General features: G+C 40.9%; 1 protein-coding gene across 6 annotated transcripts in view; it reads right to left on the bottom strand.

The window, feature by feature from the left end:
- Positions 1-21,848, bottom strand: part of LOC115208361 (N-terminal EF-hand calcium-binding protein 1) — a 58,125-nt gene that overhangs the window by 26,275 nt on the left and 10,002 nt on the right. The gene's annotated exons all lie outside the window — the stretch shown is intronic.

The following is a 21,848-nucleotide window of genomic DNA, read 5'->3' on the forward strand; positions in this document are numbered from 1 at the left end:
TAAGAATTTGTTCTTAACTGACATGCCTAGTTAAAATGGTTATGTCCCAAATACACCCTGTTCCCTACATAGTGTAATGAACATGTTCCTGGTGTTAAGCTGTTGCTTGGCAGGAGGACTAGACAGTCAAATGTTGGAGCTGGAGTCAGCATCTGGCTAGCCAGACTGGGCATACTGACGGACAGAAGGAAGTCATCAGCAGATTTATAACACTGGGTGCATCCTAAATTTACTAGCACTACTTTTGACCACCGCCCATAAAGCTCTGGTCAAAAGTAGTGTACTATCAATGCGTAAAATGGTGCATGATGCATGATGGAATAATCTGCTTTTCATCCCATGTCCATGGAAATGTTTCTAGGCATTTGTTGCAACCTGTGTGAGCTTGACCTGAATCTGTGTTGTTGGAACGGATAAAAAGATGGTGAAGAAATCCCATGTAGGCTACATGAAAGTTAGAAACATCACACCAACAAAAAACGTTTCCAATAAAAGTTTCTAATAGAATGACAGGTTATGATACATTATCGATGTACTCTAGCTTTGAGCGAAGTATTGTGGATCTGTGCACCTAAAGCCAAAGATGGTGGATAAATGAAGATGCCTTCCTCAGCCCATTTACCATTGAAAACATTTGTCACAGTTCCGGTCTACTTAATTAAGGGGTGGCTCTCTTATAGATATTACATTCATATTTTTGTCATTTAGCAGATTAACGTATACACTAGGAAGCAGGTGCAGAAGGTAAGTTTAATAAAGAGAATAAGCAGATAAACAAAACAGGAGACGCGTACTGAACGTGAACAAAAAGCATATACTGCATGAAGACCGAGGCTACTGAGGACTAAATAAAGGGGAAGTAATCAAGGTAATGATGTAGGCAGGTGTGCATAACGATGGGGAGCAGGTGTGCTTGATGATGGTTGCCAGGTGTGCGTCATGTGGGTTGCTAGGACCGGTGGTTAATAGACTAGCGACGTCAAGCGCCGGAGTGAGGGAACGGGAGTGGGCGTGACACAAATGCTCTTATCCAGAGCAACTTATAGCAGCAATTAGGGTTAAGTGCCTTGCTCAAGGGCACGTCAACAGATTTTTCACCTTTCGGTTACTGGCACAACGCTCTTAACTGCTAGGCTACCTGCCGCCCCACGATAGCAGCTTGGTCTGTTCTACTTGTATATGAACCAGAATTTCTTTGCCAGTGAGATGTCTCGATTCCTCTTCCGTCTAACTTGTATCACAGTCTGCAGTCCAAATTCCAAGTAGACAGCCCTCGGCCCTAAACCCTCAGCCCTTGAATGACGTTTTAAATCGTCACATCCGAATGTACCTTAAATGTCCCTGGCCCAAGCGAGGGAGAGTGATGATCGGAGAGGCAACGTCCTTGGTGGAAATCTTGAAGTTGAGTTTAAAAACAACCAGGCTAAAGCTATTCATGTACCTAGCAAGCTAACGTGGCTAGCTAGCTACACTTACCCTTAGTTCTATAGTTTGGTTATTTATTCCAATAAATTTCCGAATTCAGAAATATTAATGAAGCTAGCTACGTTTTATAGGCTCCTCACTACGAGGTTAAGCCAATGTTCCAACACTAAAATCAATGTCATAATATATACAGTACCAGTTGAAAGTTTGGAGACACGTACTCATTCCAGGGTTTTTCTTTATTTTTACAATTTTCTACATTGTAGAATAATAGTGAAGACTTCTGATATATGAAATAACACATATGGAATCATGTAATAACCAAAAAGGTGTTAAACAAATCAAAATATATTTTATATTTAAGATTCTTCAAAGTAGCCAGACAGTGTCGTGATGACATCATTAATGTGATGACGGTTATTTTATCAAATCAATTAACTATGTTTAATTATTACGTGATTAATTACGTAACAATTAACTCATTAGCAATCTTGGGGCACCACGGAAAAAGTTTGTTTAATGAGTTACCGTTTCCTGAATTAACTCAAAAATATATCAGAATATATCGTCATCATATTAGTCATCCATTAATTATTATTACATCATATCAGTCTCAATCTGAACGTCGTTGACTTCAAATCTGCACGAAACCTATTCTAAATGATGATTCTGCGATACACAAATTGGCTTAAACATCTCAGTCAGGAAGTTAAAGCTTGGTGGCAAATTGGTCTTCCAAATGGACAATGGCCCCAAGCATACTTCCAAAGTTGTGGCAAAATGGCTCTGCATGCATACATAGCAATGGCTCCGCTTGGGCTGCTCTCCTCAATGAGACATGAGAAAGCTGTGGGCTACTTTGTCACTCTAAACTCTGACGAAACTCCAGGAACATTATTATTTTCTGTGAAATACTCCTGTCTTATATTTGATGAGGTCGAAGCGCTTCTGACACCATGTTATGATCTTAATCAGATATCACTGTACTGTGTAGCAGAGCACAAGCAAATGGCTCAGATTCAAAATGTTAGTGATCCCCGAGCCCTACCCATACTCTAGTTGAGTTTTATTTGAACCTTTATTTAACTAGGTAATTCCGTTATGAACAAAATCTTATTTACAATGACGGCCTAGGAACAGTGGGTTAACTGCATTGTTCAGGGGCAGAACAACAGATTTTTACCTAGTCAGTTTGGGGATTCGATCTTGCAACCTATTTCTCTCATTAAAATGCAAATCAATTTATAACATTTTTGACATAGGTTTTTCTGGATATTTTTGTTGTTATTCTGTCTCTCACTGTTCAAATAAACCTACCATTCAAATTCTAGACTGATCATTTCTTTGTCAGTGGGCAAACGTACAAAATCAGCAGGGGATCAAATACTTTTTTCCCCCTCACTGTATGCCAGAAGTTCCAGACGAATGATTCTGCTCAATTCAAGGGCAAATTTGAGGACCATCTGTTCACCGGGCTCCGTGGCACACCTCATCATGGCTGTTCTGAATTTGTAATGTGCTGGCTGGGAGGATGATGCAAGGCCGTTGCCGCCACCTCCTCTCACTTAAAATACTGTAGCTGACGACAACCCAACCAAATGGCTATTACTCTTTTAAAAAGTTGTGACAAACAGAATTAAAGTCAATGTTTACAACTTTGTTCTGGTAATAGGAAAAGGCCAATTTTGACAAAATGAAAGGGTTCTTCCTATATGATGCAGTCAATGGCTTTGTCAGAATTGTGGCTCATTGATAAGAAAAATCAGGCAAAGGCTATAATACGGCTGAAATCTCCAAGGAATATTCTTCCACAAAATCGGAGTTTTTAGGAAATAGAAGTAGATATGCAGTAAACTTGGAACAATTTTTTAATGCTTTATCTAGAAACAATGGGAGGCCCTCTGCACTCTTTTATAGTCCTTATTTCAAAATAATGTCAACACAGTTTTCAAAAACAGGATGAAGGAAAGGATAGATACTAGATCTAGTTCATGTTGTACAGATCCCGATATAGATGTGTGCCTTCAACATTTGCCTGTGCCCTTCTTTCATTGAAGACCTCCCATGTCTTGCTGTCCAGCCACTATATTTGATGCCTTGCTCTTTGGCAGCCCAATGGTGACTACTGGGAGCTCACTTTTTTGAGTTCTTGGTGGAAATGTCCTCGTAGAAACCAGGACGACTTAGAAGAGCACATTATTACCATGTTTTCGGCTTATTTCATCCATTAGTACGGAGGGGTCAGACAGAAGGAAGAGCAATTGAGTAGCCTGCTGTCGGATTAAAGTACTTATGAGAATTTACCTTGGTTAGAAGAGAATAACAGCATGAGCCAGTTCAAATCCCCAGTGACTGGATCTGTGACTCAATAATCAGCTAGGCCTATTGACATGCGCTCTGCCCAAATTGCGGGCTTCCCAAATAGGCATAGGCCTACAAGTTTGTGATTTGAAACAATCCACAACTATTTTTTTTTAAAGAAGCTAATGGTCGTCAATTCTTCTGTGGTGAAGTCATGCTCTCTGGTGAAGTATTTTTTTATGATTTTAATAATTTTGGTATAGACAGGAGAAATTATATAATTTTGGCAAATGCATTTCCATTTACTTCCGTATTGGACCCACCGCTATGCCATTTCTCTGCTGTTCTATTGGTTTTCATATGAACTTTTTTCGTTGTTCAGAAGCCAAAAGCACAATCCTACTCATATTAGAAACCCATCCTAGTTGTTGCACCTTAAATTCCACTTCTTTCTAAGTTCCTAACAGAGATTTGTTATCTCTGTCACATATGGAACTGCTATCAGGTGAGCTGTTTAGAATGGTGTTTTCCCACAAATTGCATTTTGACAAATGTTTGAAAATTAGGTATAATTGGCTGCTTCATTACGATTTGCATGTTCTATTAAGATGCATTACCATAATCTAAATGTGATTTATGTCATTCTGAGAACTGTGGGTGGATGCCCCAATGTGCTGTGCACCCAATCCACATGGGTCCAGATAAATTAAAATCTTCCCGGTCACGTTGTATAGTGCCACATTTTCCTAACGGAAACAATGTCATCCATATATACACTTTATCAGTATTTTGCTGTATTGACAAATATACAACAATATATTTAGCAATATATTGAAATACACTGAGTACAGCAAACATTTGGAACACATTCCTAATATTGAGTTGCACCCCCACCTTTTGCCCTCAGATCAGCCTCAATTGGTCGGGGCATGGACTCTACAAGATGTCGAAAGTGTTCCACAGCGATGCTGACCCATGTTGACTCCAATGCTTCCCACTGTTGTGTGAAGTTGGTCCACAACCCAAAGGACATCCAGCCATTTTCGGTACACATGGGAAACTGTTGAGCGTGAAAATCCCAGCCGCGTTGCAGTTCTTGACACAAACCGGTGCGCCTGGCATCTACTACCATTCCTAGCTCAAAGGCACTTAAATCTTTTGTCTTTGTTTGAAAATACTGGGATGTCTGGGACTGCTCAAAGATGGGATCAGTAGCCCTCAGATTGCATCTCTGACTTGCTCACATTAAATGAGAATTGGTGACGGCTGCGCGCCCTAAGTAGGCAACGACATGGGGATTTTGTGCCAATCACAAAAACTTGTCTGGAACATCTAAAATCAGTACCAAAATTGTGTAGTGTACGCCCGGCTTTAATAACCAAAAAGGATAAAGACCTGACCACACTGGAAGTTATAGACCTGTCAACCTTAGTAATGTGGATGGAAAGATATTATCTAAGAGTCTTGCCTCTAGACTGGAGAAAACAATACCAGATATCATCCACACTGACCAGGTTGGCTTTGTCAAAAATAGGAACAAGTGATAGCTTCAGACATTTGTGGCTGAATAAATCTGCATTCTGCCCTGGTTTCTCAAGTTTGTCCTGAGTAGATTAGGTTTTGGTTCTGGGTTTATGAATTGATGTCCTGTATTCCAGGTCCGATGACAGCTGTACAGACTAATGGAATGATTTTGCAATTGTTTATTTATCTAGATCTACAAAACTGGAGGACCCTCTCTCTCCTTTACTGTTTTTGATAGCGATAGAACCTCTGGCGATCTCTATAAGGGGAAACCCAGAGATTCAACAAGTATGTAATGGGGGAGAGGAATACAAATTGTCCTTACATGCTGATGACATTGTGTTGCTGATTAAAAACTCCATGTCACTGATCCAACCACTGCTCAAAACTGGAGATATGTTGTTATTTCTGGATACAAGGCTAATTGACATAAATCTGAGGCTATGCCAGTCTCTACAATATTCCCATCAGCTATGGTTAACCCCTTTGAATTTCAAGTGTATGCAATCGGGTATGAATTATCTGGGGATTATGTTGACATTAGAGTTAGATAAGATAGTGGATATCAATATGCTTCCAGTCCTCTAACAAAGAAAACAAAACATTGACAAGTGGAAGTTGTTAAATCTTAGTTTATGGGGGAACTTTTATTCAATAAAAATTATGGTTACTCCTAAATGTAATTATATTTCAACGATGCTACTGATATGCATTCCATCATACATTTTTAAGCAGTATAATTGTATTATTAAAGAGCAACTGAAAGCACAGATTCCGCATGTGTTTCTCTGTTGCTAATTAAGAAACACGAGATTTCAGTCTTGGCGTTGTGGTTTGATGTGGCAGTTACTGATGCGTCACCATAGGAACAATGCCAGTATCACTTCTTCATAGTAGTAAGAATGCATCTAAGATAACTCAAGAATTTTGTAATTAAATTAGAAGTTTTTGCAGAGGAAGTTTTAGTTGCGCAGTTTTATATCTAGCTACGGTATTTAATAAGTAAAAAATGTGCGACGTGCTCTCTTATGTAAACCAAGTTCAATCCGCTGTGCTGCTGGGCAGATCAGTCTCACAGTCTGTGTGTTCTGTGGTAGCATTGGATAGAGTGCAATCACTGCAGCTGTGTATCCCATGTTACTGGGCAAGTTTGCAATGTTGAAATCAAAAACCAACGCTCAAGTAAGTCATGATGAACTTTTGGATGAGATTGACTTTATAACCAAAATTATTATATTTACAGTGCAGTCAATTTTGACACTAGAATGTTTGACTAATATCAATGCCACATAGGCAGTTTTCTATCAGAGAAGTTGTTTGTTGCCTTCAGTTGTGCTTTAAATACTTAATACGGAGGGGAAAAAACACCATGCTTCGCTATACTGAAAATACATGCCCCCCCCCCCCCCCCCCCCCAAAAAAAGGGTTATGACTCCCGGCAAGGACGCCCTAGGCAAGACCAAAAAATGCCAACCCTGCAAAACTAGGATAGTCCCAGTAAGCAAAATGAAGTCTAAAACACGTATTTTCCAGGCATTGAAGTTACATGCTGACCAGATCGGTCGCAAAATAAATGTAGAAATCCATGTTATTCAATTATTGCGCCAACGAGCGTCTGCAATGCCAAGGTCTAAAATATAACTCCTTTCTACTTCTGACGCAGATCGCGCAGAAAGTTCTGCCTCTCCCATCTCCTCATTGGTTTATAGAACCAGGTACCCACGTGCCATCTCCTCATTGGTTATACCCACGTTGGTGAATGAAAGACGAACTGTTTTGCCAGTCGTCAAGGTAATACTATGAAAGTTTAAATGCGATCACCATATAAATTCAAAGATGAAAAAGCCTGGGAGGAGAGATGACTAGAAACGATTCGGTTGGCCGTTTTATGTGTGGATTAATTGTCGGAGTAGAGGACCTTGTGCATTTCAGGTAAAATAACAACAATGTTTATATCCCAGGACAAATTAGCTAGCAACAGCAAGCTTGCTAAATAGGACAAATTAGCTAGCAAGTGCAAGCTAACTAGCTAAATTGCCATGTTTAATGCTTTTCGACCTGTCCCCAAATTAATGTCATTGGTTCAGAGTTTGTTTTGATATTTTAACCTGCGTGTCGTGATCGCGTTTGGTGTAGGGGGACAAAATAAATTTATGCACGATAGCACACGATGGCGCATGCATGCAAACGTTGGTCTGATGTTACTTAGAACCTTTCAGTTCTTCTGCAGTGACACCATAGTCTGAATATTGATATTGGTCATTCCTATGTTGAAGTCTTTACATGTGTTATATCACCGGTTTGGGTTCCGTGTTAGTCCTGGAAAATACATATTTTCACCTTCAGAACCTATGAAAATGCATTTTTTCCAGACATTGAAATAAAAACGTATTTTCTGAATGTTGAAATCGGGTTTATTTTCAGTTCTGAATGAAGGTTGAAACTATGCATTTTTTGGATGTTGTAATCAGGCACATTTTGGGTTCTGAATGAAAGTTGAAAAGACGTAATTTATAGATGTCAATGTTTGGTCCTAATCAAAGATCGGACCAAAAAATAAAAATAAATTACATTTTAAAATTATTATTATTATTTTTTTAAATCGATGAAATCAAGCCCGGTCTGGACCGCACCAAATCTGAACCAAACAGACGTCTATGACTGATTCAGATTTTGTCCGGACCAAAAACCAAATGTCCGTGGAAATCAAGGCTGGTCTGGACTGCGCTAAAAAAAAAGACGTCAAAAAAGGCATCAGCATCGGTCTGTGTTTACTGAGGTGTAGCCTAGTGTCTTAGGTCAGCTAGGATCACCACTTTATTTTAAAAATGTGAAATGTTAGAATAATATTAGAGAATTATTAATTTCAGCTTTAATTTCTTCCATCACATTCCCAGTGGCTCAGAAGTTAACATACACCCAATTAGTATTTGGTAGCATTGCCTTTAAATTGCTTAACTTGGGTCAAACGTTTCAGGTAGCCTTCCACAAGCTTCCCACAATCAGTTGGGTGAATTGTTTTGTATGCCTCCTTGCTCGCACACACTTTTTCAGTTCAGCCCACAAATGTTCTATGGGATTGAGGTCAGGGGTTTGATGGCCACTCCAATACCTTGACTTTGTTGTCCTTAAGCCATTTTGCCACAACTTTGGGTAGCTCATCAGAATTCCATAATATATCTACAGTAATAGTGGAATGATCGTGTTTCACAGTATTACTTATCCGCCAGTGTTGTGATTGGCTGTGATAGTCACCTATTGATTTCTCCCGTCGGAGCAGCATCTGTTGTCAAAATGGGAAAGCTGTTTTGACTTTGTGGCTGTTTTACCTTGTGGAAATCGGGTCAAGCGGTCAATGTAGAAATCACTGTCATTTCCTGGTTACTAAAGTTCTACACTGTTCACTCATTGTCACTTTGTGAGAAAACAAGCACTGAATAGTGTAGGGAATCATTGTATCATCTAAATAAACAAAAAAAAGTATGATTTTACAGCTGTTTGAAGCCGGTGGACTAAAACCAAAAGTAAAAGGTTCATGCGTGAGTCTCCCCCACTTACGGGGAAACGGGATGAGGGTGAGATTGGTTTCGAATGCAGCCTTGTGCTGTTGTAATTCACCTCGATTCCACATAGGACAAAAGTTCTGAGAAATTCTAGGTGTAGCACATTTAAAAGGTCTAATGCAGTCATTTTTATCTCAACATCAAATATTTTCTGGTTAACAATTAGGTACCTTTGATTGACAATTTTAATTGAAAACAAAAAGAAAACAAAAAAATATCCATTATTGGCAGACGTTAGGAACTCTTATTGGTCTATTAACTGATTTAGCACCTGGTGTTGTCACCAGCCAGGCCAAAACTCCATCCCAACAAAACAGGCTGAAATGTATTTTCAAACAGCGCTTACACTAAAAGGCATATCATAATTTTCATAATTTCACTGTTATTCCAACCTCAGTGTATATTAAAACACAGGGAAATCACATTTTTGACTGAACTGGGCTTTTAACTTAGTTTGAGAAAACAAAGGGATTGGTTAAGAGATGGCTGTGTTATTGACAAATCAGAAAATCTGATTTTACATGTCCATTTAAATCCTTTGTAAATCCACTCCACAATGGCCTATCAACAACTTAAGGTCCTCAATGAACCATGTTAAGTTTGACATTGATATCTTCAAAAATAAGGAAACAATTCAACTTTGACTATGTAACACTAATGCTTAAAATAATCGTTACAAAATCTTCTCATGGACTAAAGTCAGACTCACTCCAAATTTGGTCTTTGGACTCATCAAAATAGTCCCTAAAGAGTGAGAAAATAATGTTGATGCATTCAATGGCCACACTATACCAGTAAATGCATATTAGCACATATGCTAATATGCAAAAATATGCTCCAAATACTATATTCTATTTACGCATGCCGGTAGTATGAGGTTTACAAAGTAGGTTGTTACATCTACTGTAACATGTCCAGGTAGGAATGAATGATTAAAAATATTTTGATATGCAACCTAATCCAGTGACTGTCATGAATTTTGGGTTTACTTTTGGATATATTTTACTGTCAAAATAGGGCTCCAGAATGTTCCGATTTTTTTTTTCTCCATATAGATGAGTTTGCCTTTATCATTATGTGCACTATTTTAAATAAAGGCCTAATTCAATTGGTGCCAATTTACCACCTGTGGTAGTGGAAACTCAAAACACATTAGTTAGATCACTAACTGAAATATAACACCTACTGCTAGTAGCCATCTAACAGTAAATGTAATGTCCTAATAAAAACATTGTAATGAGGGCTGCTGCATTCAATGGCCGATACGCAAGTTAGCACGCTCTGTATTTCAAAGCCACATCAGATATCTTGATTGTAAAACAGTGTGCTTTGAGCTCAATAATGATCGTTAAGAAATAAAGTATACCTACAGAAAGCTGAGACCCTCCTCTCCTCAATATGGACTAATGTAGTTGCTTCCAAAGTAGTTCTTTTACATTTTAAAATGTTATACAATCATGAGGGCACACGAGTAGGAGAATGTGAGTGGCCCGTTCATTACAACAGCCAGCCCCAGCGAAACAGGCAGGAACAGCGTCAGGGCAGACACTTATTACAGGAATCATGAGGATAATGCACTTTACTGTTGAACAAATTCCTGGTTTTAACCTCCCAAAAAACAGGACGTTTTGATTGAGGTGACCAGGTAGAATGTGCAGCTTGAACCAGTACAACCAATTTAAAATGTAACTCACACAGCAAAGTCAAAGGGTCGCAAAATGTGATTAAATGGTTTCAGTCTGTAGCCCTGGCTTACTGTAGTTTGAGAAAAGCTAAGGGATTGGTGAAAACATTGAATTATTTACAAATAAGAAATCTGTTACGTGTTCACTTATACCACTATAAATCAAATCCAAAAGTGGCCTATCAACTTGAATCATGTCATCGCTATCATGGACGTCCCTAAGATGAACCACACTGAATGTGGTATTGATCTCAAAAAACAAGGAAGCTATTAACTAGTAAATTCTTTGAATATGCTAAAAATAATCTGCAATCATTTCTCATCATGAACCATATGTCAGATTCACTCCAGATGTTGTATTTAGACTCATTACATAAGTCTAAAATAGTTGATGCATTCAAATATGGCTGCACTGTAACTATAGATGCACGTTAGCACATATGCTAATGCTAAAAATGCTTTAAAAATCTTATTTTCATGAACCATAAATCAGATTGACTCCAGATTTGTTATATAGAATTAGTCGCTAATGAATTTTAAAAAGTTAAAGCACTAGACTAAACATCACTTGCATCATTGTTGTGATATTGAGAAAAGCATGGGAATGCTTTTTATTATAATATTTTACTTTTTACCCCTTTTTCTCCCCAATTTTGTGATATCCAAATTGGTAGTTACATCACTGCAACTCCCGTACGGACTCAGGAGAGGCAAAGGTCGAGAGTCATGCGTCCTCCAAAACACAACCCTGCCAAGCAGCACTGCTTCTTGACACACTGCTCACTTAAACCGGATGCAAGCCGCACCAAACACCGTACAACTGGCGACCGGCCCGTCACAAGGAGTCGCTAGAGCCCGATAGGACAAGGCCATCCAGGCCGGTCAAACCCTCCCCTAACCCAGAAAACGCTTGGCCAATTGGGCGCTGCCTCATGGGTCTCCCAGTCACGGCCGGCTGCAGCACAGCCTGGGATTGAACCCTGGTCTGTAGTGACGCCTCACTTCACTAGCCCAATGCTTTTACTGATTGCATATAAAGGAAGATTGTGATGTAGGAACAGATTAGTTGCTTTGTTATCCAACTGATCTTGTGTCCTTTCTGTCATCCTGCGAACCCCGTTCATTGCAGCTTGCAGCTATATTTGTATTTATTATTACATTTATTTGAACAACAAAACATAAGTCTCAGTACACTTCAGAGAAGGTATGTTGAACCAGATTTTGGGAAAGCCTGCACAACACCAGATTTTTTGGGGGGAAATTAGACGCCTGGATAAACGAAACATTTTTTGGGGGGGAAAAAGAACGAAAATTAGGCTAACCATAAAAACGTTTTGGTAGGGCCCTTTAAAAACATTGGTGGGGCGCATTAAAATCAGTTATATTTTGCCTAATTCATTTCCCCCCCCAAAAATTTTTTTCTGGTTTTCGCTTAAAAAAGACATTTATCATAAAAACAGCTAAATTTGATGTTCTATGCTCACAACAATGCTTAAACCACATCAAATCAAATGTTACGTCACATGCGCCAAATAAAACAGTGAAATGCTTACTTACAAGCCCTTAACCAACAATGTAGGTAAGAAAAATACCAACAAAAAATAATTTAAAGTAACAAATAATTAAAGAGCAGCAGTAAAATAACAATAGCTAGGCTATATACAGGGAGTCAATGTGCAGGGGCACCTGTTAGTCAAGGTAATTGAAGTAATATGTTCATGTAGGTAGAGTTATTACAGTGACTATGCATAGACAATAACAGAGAGTAGCAGCAGCATAAAGGATAGGGGGGGGGGGGGGGCAGTGCCATTAGATTAGATGTTCAGGAGTCTTATGGCTTGGGGGTAGAAGCTGTTTAGAAGCCTCTTGGACCTAGACTTGGCGCTCCGGCACCACTTTCCGTGTGGTAGTAGAGAGCAGTCTATGACTAGGGTGGCTGGAGTCTGACCATTTTTAGGGCCTTCCTCTGACAACGCCTGGTATAGAGGTCCTGGATGGCAGGAAGCTTGGCCCCAGTGATGTACTGGGCCGTTCGCACTACCCTCTGTAGTGCCTTGTGGTAGGAGGCCGAGCAGTTGCTATACCAGGCAGTGATGCAACCTGTCAGGATGCTCTCGATGGTGCAGCTGTAGAACCTTTTGAGGATCTGAGGACCCATGTCAAATCCTTTCAGTCTCCTGAAGGGGAATGTTTTGTCATGCCCTCTTCATGACTGTCTTGGTGTGCTTGGAACATGTTAGTTTGTTGGTGATGTGGATGCCAAGGAACTTGAAGCTCTCAACCTGCTTCACTACAGCCCTGTCGATGAGAATGGAGGTGTACTTGGTCCTCCTTTTCCTGTAGTCGACAATCATCTCCTTTGTCTTGATAACGTGGAGGGAGACATTGTTGTCCTTGCACCACACGGTCAGGACTCTGACCTCCCTATAGGCTGTCTCGTCGTTGCTGGTGATCAGACTGTTGTGTCTTCAGCAAACTTAATGAAGGTGTTGGAGTCGTGCCTGGCCGTGCAGTCACGAGTGAACAGGGAGTACAGGAGGGGACTGAGCACGCACCCCTGAGGGGCCCATGTGTTGAGGATCAGCATGGCGGATGTGTTGTTGCCTACCCTTACCACCTCGGGGCGGCCCGTCAGGAAGTCCAGGATCTAGTTGCAGAGGGAGGTGTTTAGTCCCAGGGTCCTTAGCTTAGTGATGAGCTATGAGGGCACTATGGTGTTGAACGCTGAGCTGTAGTCAATGAATAGCATTCTCACATAGGTGTTCCTTTTGTCCAGGTGTGAAAGGGCAGTGTGGAGTGCAATAGAGATTGCATCATCTGTGGATCTGTTGGGGCAGTATGCACGTTGGAGTGGGTCTTGGGTTTCTGGGATAATGGTGTTGATGTGAGCCATGACCAGCCTTTCAAAGCACTTCATGACTACAGACGTGAGTGCTATGGGTCTGTAGTCCTTTAGGCAGGTTACCTTAGTGTTCTTGGGTACAGGGACTATGGTGGTCTGCTTGAAACATGTTGGTATTACAGACTCAGATAGGGAGAGGTTGAAAATGTCAGTGAACTTGCCAATTGGTCATGGCTTGCTCGGAGTACACGTCCTGGTAATCCGTCTGGTCCTGTGGCCTTGTGAATGTTGACCTGTTTAAAAAGGTTTTACTCACATCGGCTGCGGAGAGCGTGATCACAGAGTCATCCGGAACAGCTGATGCTCTCATGCATGTCTCAGTGTTACTTGCCTCTAATTTAGCTCGTCTGGTAGGCTCGTGTCACTGGGCAGCTCTTGGCTGTGCTTCCCTTTGTAGTTTGTAATAGTTTGCACGCCCTGCCACATCCGACGAGCATCGGAGCCGGTGTAGAACGATTCATTGTTAGTCTTGTATTGAGGCTTTGCCTGTTTGATGGTTCGTCGGGAGGGCATAGCGGGATTTCTAATAAGCTTCCGGTTTAGAGTCCCGCTGTTTGAAAGCGGAGGCTCTACCTTTTAGGTCAGTGTGGATGTTGCCTGTAATCCATGGCTTCTGGTTGGGGTAAGTACGTACAGTCACTGTGGGGCTGACGTCATCGGTGCACTTATTGATGAAGCCAGTGACTGATGTGGTGTACTCCTCAATGCCATCAGAAGAATCCCGGAACATATTCCAGTCTGTGCTAGCAAAACAGTCCTGTAGCTTAGCATCTGCTTCATCTGACCACTTTTTTATTGACCAAGTCACTGGTGCTTCCTGCTTTAATTTGTGCTTGTAGGCAGCAATCAGGAGGATAGAATTATGATCAGATTTGCCAAATGGAGGGTAGAGGGAGAGCTTTGTACATGTCTCTGTGCGTGGAGTAAAGGTGGTCTAGTGCCAGCACTAACACCGGATGTTCACCAAAAAGATCAGTTCTAGTGGCTATCGAAGGTGAGCATTTGCCCACTGAAGTCGGTTACGATGACGAACTGCAGTCAGGTCAGGACACTGGTAAGGACGACGAGCACGCGGATGAGCTTCCCTGAGACGGTTTCTACAGAAATTCTTCGGTTGTGGCTCGTCTCAGATAATCCCGCAGGTAAAGAAGCCAGATGTGGCAGTCCTGGGCACACATGGTCTGCGGTTGTGAGGCCGGTTGAACGTACTGCCAAATTCTCTAAAACTACGTTGGTGGAGAAAGTAACATTCAATTCTCTGGCAACAGCTCTGGTGGACATTCCTGCTGTCAGCATAGCAATTGCACGCTCCCTCACAACATGATACATCTGTGGCATTGTGTAGTGTGACAAAAATGCACATTTGTCTTTTATTATTCCCAGCACAAGGTGCAACTGTGTATTGATGTTTAGTCAGCTTCTTGATATGCCACACCTGTCAGGTGGATTGACTATCTTGGAAAAGGAGAAATGCTCACAAACAAGGATGTAAACAAAGTGGTAGGCCACACAAGCTCACAGAACGGGACCGCCGAGTGCTGAAGCGTGTAAAATGTGTCTGTCCTCGGTTGCAACACTCACTACAGACTTCCAAACTGCCTCTGGAAGCAACGTCAGCACAAGAACGGTTTGTCGGGAGCTTCATGAAATGGGTTTCCATGGCCGAGCAGCCGGGATGCAACGCATCGGCTGGAGTGGTGTAAAGCTCACCGCCATTGGACTCTGGCGTAGTGGAAATGCATTCTCTGGAGTGGTGAATCACACTTCACCAACTGGCAGTCCGACAGACAAATTTGGGTTTGGCAGATGCCAGGAGAATGCTACCTGCCTGAATGCATAGTGCCAACTGTAAAGTCTGGGCTGACTTTCATGGTTCGGTTTAGTCCCCTTAGTTCCAGTGAAGAGAAATCTTAGCATACAATGACATTCTAGACAGTTCTGTGCTTCCAACTTTGCGGCAACAGTTTGGGGAAGGCCCTTTCCTGTTTCAGCATGACAATGCCCCAGTCCACAAAGCAGAGTCCATACAGAAATGGTTTGTCGAGATCGGTGTGGAAGAACTTGACTGTCCTGCACAGAGCCCTGACCTCAACCCCATCGAACACCATTGGGATAAATTGGTACGCCTACTACGAGCCAGGCCTAATCGCCCAACATCAGTGCCAGACCTCACAAAGGCTCGTGACTGAATGGAAGCAAGTCCCCACAGCAATGTTCCAACATCTAGTGGAAAGCCTTCTCAGAAGAGCGGAGGTTGTTATAGCAGTAAAGGGGGGGACCAACTCCATATTAATGCCCATTATTTTGGAATGAGATGTTCAACGAGCAGGTGTCCACATACGTTTGGTCATGTAGTGTACTTAGAAACCAGGTAGCCGTCTAGGTCTAATTGTTTGTATTGCTTTACATTGGTTCTTATGTTGTTGCCTCGACTCTTATCTGTTTAATAAGCTGTCTAGGTATAGCCAAGGAAGGCACTGAGCTACAAGCTGTCCCCACAAACCCAAGTGCTTGAAATGCCCTCCTCTACCTCAACAACGTCATAATTGACAGGTTAGTTCAGACAGAAACGTGCCATTAAGACGTTTAATGTAATGGTTAATTTTTTAGCATCCATCTCTAAACTCGTGGAGATCGTTTAAAAATATGCATATTTTGTGTTTCTTCAAATGCAGGGGTGACCTGTGATGGAATGGCATCAGACGTGAGTTGGTGTCTTCCAGAGGTGGAGAAGAGGGCAAGTGACCTGGCAGAAGATGGTGAAACTTTCTAAATGGTAAGACAGCCTGAAAAATATACCAGGCCTTGTTTTAAAGGAATTTGACATATGTCCATATCCAATAGTTTTTCCACCTGATCACGTCGATAATTTGAAATGTTGTTTTCCCCCATTGTATCATTTGGCGATGTGGCCCTGAAGGTGGTGCCTGCCATCCTGTCTCCATCGTTATACAGAATAGATGGAAGGGAAATGATATGCCCTTAACAATACAACCTGTAAGTGTACACGCTAAATAATAACACATAAGACCATTACTATAATGCAATCAACCTGTCCTATCAGTGCAGCACAGAAATGCCCTTATCCAGGTGATGTGACAATGGCATTTCCGAAACAGACTTGCTAACTTTCTTCGTTTTAACTTTTAAGGTTGGAACCAACATGCAGTACCACCAGCAGGCAGAGAGGCAAGAACCGGGACAAGCGACACTATTCACAACCCTGTGTAATGTTCGATGTAATTGCATTGCTGGACTTTTGGAAAAACTCCATGTATTTGTATTGTTTTAACTTGCCATCCAATGTGTTAGAGATGTGATAAATGAGGGTGGGGTATTAATGGAAGGGGTTTAAAATGTAAAAATAAAAGGAAACGTATGATTTAAACTTCTCTTGAATGTTTATTTGTTTTAGCTGATAGTGGTGATATCTTAAGTTTGCCTCATTAAGATGTGTGTTATGAATGACCAAAAGGTGTCTGACTTTAAAGTACAGTAAGTACACTGTCACGCGATAGTCTTTATGGATGTGTTATGAATGACCGAAGGTGTCGCACTTCAAACAAAGTATTACAGGACACTACATGAAGTGTTAATACATTGTTTATAAATGTTCTGCTGATTTATGAAGGTTCCCAAAATCCACAGGTTAACGGTAGGGTGTGAGAGGTATTTAAATAGTTGATGGACCTGCAAAGCTTGCATTTGTGTGTGTGTGTGTCAGAGCCAAGATGATTTGGAATAGTCCTACCTGAGACTGCCTAGCCACAAGTTATTCCCGTTCTGTCCCATGCTGGAGACCAGGGCTTGATTACAACCTGTTACAATGGTGCCAACATTTTGTGGCTGATCTTTCAGCGGGGGAGACCTGACTGGGCCTAGCACCGCACAGCATGGCTCCTTATATTGCTGTGTGCGTGTTTGTGAACTGAGGAACATGTAACTTGATTCCAGAAGAAAGCCACTTTAAATTTCTTTATGTTGGGGGTTTTCATCAAGGTAAGTGTTTGCCTGGTGTGACTAACATGACTTCTCTTTAGAGCATGTGTCATCCTGAAGCCCAACATGTCACCCTTTATAAAGCACATGTTTGTCATATTCAACCTAGTGGGTTATGACACATTTGTCATTGGTGATTAAGTCAGTTATGCCACATTTATGAACCCTTTATAAAGCATGATTTGTGACACATTTATATAGTGCTTATGAACGCTTTATGAAGCCTTTATAAGCTGCACTTAATTTAAAGCGGAACCAATTTGGTGAATAAAATAAAAATTCAAAAAGGTCAGGACATAGATACGTTTCCACCCAGAAGTCAAGACATTGTACATAATAATCATTGGAAACATTGCTACTGGACCTATAACTCGTGAAAACCCATAGCAAAACACAGCAACAACAAAAAAACACACTACCATTCAAAAGTTTGGGGTCACATCGAAATTTCCTTTTTGACTGGCTCTAACCAGAATAGAAAGAGTGGGAGGCCCCGGTGCACAACTGGGCAAGAGGACAATTACATAAGTGTCCATTTTGAGAAACAGACGCCTTACAAGTCCTCAACTGGCAGCTTCATTAAATAGTATCCGCGAAACACCAGTCTCAATGACAACAGTGAAGAGGGGACTCCGGGATGCTGAACTTCTAGGCAGAGTTCCTCTGTCCAGCGTTTGTGTTTTATTGCCCATCTTAATCTTTGATTTTTATTGGCCAGTCTGAGATATGGCTTTTTCTTTGCAACTCTGCCTAGAAGGCCAGCATCCCGGAGTCGCCTCTTCACGGTTGACGTTGAGACTGGTGTTTTGCGGGTACTATTTAATGAAGCTGCCAGTTGAGGACTTGTGAGGCGTCTGTTTCTCAAACTAGACACTAATGTACTCCCACTGTGCTAACATAATTGCAAAAGGGTTTTCGAATGATCAATTAGCCTTTTAAAATGATAAACTTGGATTAGCTAACAACGTGCCATTGGAACACAGGAGTGACGGTTTATGATAATGGCCCTCTGTACGCCTATGTAGATATTCCATAAAAAATCTGCCGTTTCCAGCTACAATAGTAATTTACAACATTAACAATGTCTACACTGTATTTCTGATCAATTTGATGTTATTTTAAAAATGGGCAAAAAATTACTTTTCTTTCAAAAACAAGGACATTTCTAAGTGACCCCAAACTTAGTAGTGTATATTTTTTAGGAAATTATTTTGTTGCTATCCTAATTGTAAGTTGCTCTGCTAAATGACAAAAATTTAGAAAATGTAACTGGCTACAAACCTGCTCGTCTAACAATTTTTTGTGTAAAAGCACTGACATTGGGCACATATTTTATGGTTTCTGGAAGTTGGTTAAAGTGGTCAACAGCTTTTACAGAAAATGCAGATTAGGTAAAACACTGTTCTACACACAAACTCTCCCCTAGTATGTGACCCTATAGATAGCAAAGCAGTAACTTGACTACTTAAGGGTTGTGGAGCAAGTCCATGTAAACATTTAAAAAGCAGCTTCTGATTAAAACATTTACAGAAACTTTCCAAACTTAACAAAATTGTTATTGAGAATCAAACAATGGTGACGATAATAATAATTTGGTTTCTGATCAAAAACTTTTCAATGCACGCTTGTACAATGGTTTGGTTGTCATTTCTCCTGCTTGCGTCCAACTTGTAATGCAATAGGAAATGTGAGAAAATATCATAGCATGCATACACCCACCACTGGTGTGCATTGCCAAAGATTTTTTAATGTCATCCAACAAATGTAAACGCCTGGAGTTTGCTAAACAGCATTGGAACCTGTGCTTGGTTAGATGACAAGAAAATAGAGCTCTTTGGCCACGCATAAGCAGAAATGAACCCCATACCTACTGTAAAATGCTGAGCGATTAACCGAAATGTCGGTTATTTTTTCATTTTTTAAACAATTAGTCAACCATCATCGGTTAAATTATTTTGAATTACATTTCATTCAGATTTTTTCTGTGAGCTCAATGTGCAGTTTCTGTAGAGGTAAATCAGATGAAGCATGAACTCTGCGATGTAGTGAGAGTTGTAGTTTCCAACAGGCCAATATTTTACATAGTTTAGCACAGAACCATGGTAATTCATTACAATGAACATAATCCATTGCACGCCCACTTAAACTTGTCCAGTCTGTGCGGAGCGACACAGAGAGAAGAAAGAATACACGATTGAGGAATAGAATGCAGCAGGGTGGGCCTTTGTATCTCGGTTGGTAAAGCATCGTGCTTGTAGAGCCAGGGTAGTGGGTTCGACTCCTAGGACCACCCACAGGCATGACCATAAGCCGCTTTGGATAAAAGTGTTTGCTAAAATGGCTTATATTAGTTGCTTCACGAGCATGAAAACACATGATCTAAGTGATTTGTAGTTGATACTCAGCAGTCATAAAAGTATGCCTTAATTACTTATAAACTACTAAAATAGGGATTTTGTCAGACAGCATAGGTATCAGCTCTATAGAGATGAAATTATGACTTGGAATTAAATAATAAAGTCATCAAATATTGTTATTAAAAGTAATGTGAATCAATTATGGTTAATGATAAGCAGTAATGGGGAGTCACTATCATCATGGGACCTTTATTAATTGTTTTATTCAGTGTTGTTACAGCATTCAACCCACATAATGTCCCCAAAAAATCATGAAACCAAAAAAGAAAAAAAATATGTTTATTTTTTAAATCGAACCAAAACTGAACCAACCTCAAAAAGCACCAATCGCTCAGCACTAGTCTCCGGGCTTGAAACACATTGAAGTGCAGGTTGAAGGATTTCTAAGAACTAGGGATGCACCCATATGACATTTTTGGCCGATACCGATATTCAATATTTGTCTTGACAAAAAAACTATGCCGATATTTCAAATTTTTGCGGCCTTTTAAGCATTCTAGTACAGTTAAATAGTTAACACACAAACAAACATGGATGCAGTGGTCTAAGGCACTACATCTCAGTGCAAGAGGCGTCACTTCAGTCCCTGGTTTGAATCCAGACTACCACATCCGACCGTGATTGGGAGTCCCATAGGGCAGAGCACAATTGGCCCAGCGTCAGTTCTTAACTGACTTGCTTAGTTCAGGTTACACACACACAAGTTATTTTGTTGGCATTTATGCATGTCCCCATTACCAGTAAAACATAATCAAAACCTATTTCTTTCACTTACTTGCTGTGCCGTTAAGTTCATTTGTTCAGTCGTTTCATTCTCAACCAGGATTTCATCATACATGTCAAGCAGTGAAGTTTCAGCTCTGTCTGTCCGTGGCCTCTCTTCCTCGGTGTGCACTGTCACTGTGTCAGTTTCCATCTTGTCCAGCTGTGTACAGTATGTACCATTTCACGTAAACCCTGTTTCTTGTCTGCATCGAAGTAGAGGTCCTAGTACCAAGCATCGAGCATGGTGGCGACACAGTAAAGAGGCTCAGAGAAAGCCACTGAGTACTTTTGTAAGTTTTAACCCCACGGTATGTGTCGACAGTTTTGTCAAGCAGGCATTTCAATGCCACAACAGAAGGTTTCACGTCTCCTGCAGGCACAGTTGATTAGCTTATTTCTCGAGTCAGTTGTTCGATTGGCGCTTAGCGTGTGTTCATGTTTCCAAGTTTCAAACATGTTCTCAAATGCCATTGAGATGGCAGCAGCGGTATGAGAACCAGCACATTCTTGAGCATGCAATATGGCTTTCCTCAGTAAGAAATCCTCGTTGACCCCGACTCAGCATGCTCACGGGGCTGACATCGCTGGTCCAAATGTCAGTCGTGAAGCTAATAGCAGTGACACCCAAAACAAGTAGCTCATAGATGAACGTTTCAACAATACTGTGTAACTCTGGTAGGGCAACATCTGAAAAATAGTGTGTAGCAGGGCTTGACCGGTCGCCGAAAGCCAACATCATCCACGACAGAGGACGGTTGATTGTCAAGGGCAATGAATTCCATTATCTTGGCGTTAATGGATTTTGCCTTTGAGTTGTCTCACTGAAATGTTCTTACTCTTTCAAATGACTGCTCAACTTGAACTTGTTTGCTTAGTATTTTTCTGCTTCCGTTCTGTGTAACGCTGTATTTTTCGTGGCATCATTACGTCATCTACTTATGTTATATAGGTATGCACGTCAGCTTTGACATCGGTTTTGCACATCGGTGTTAAACTAGACATCGGGCCGATGCCGATGTTTGCATTTTTAGCTAATATCGTATGTTTCCGATATGCTCAACGATCTATTGTGTATCCCTACTAAGAACACAGCTCCTACCACTCCCCCTTTGTCAAGTTTCAATTGAACATTCTCCAAAGAATAACAGTTTGCTAACTCATTAGAATGATTAGCTCTGAAACCAAATTGCATAGGGTGCAATGAGAAAATCCCTAGTGTTCAAATGATCCGTCAATTGCTCAGCAACTACCCTCTCTGCAGCCTTAGA

Source organism: Salmo trutta, chromosome 14 (genome assembly GCF_901001165.1).
Source record: "Salmo trutta chromosome 14, fSalTru1.1, whole genome shotgun sequence".
NCBI classification, from domain to species: Eukaryota; Metazoa; Chordata; class Actinopteri; order Salmoniformes; family Salmonidae; genus Salmo; species Salmo trutta.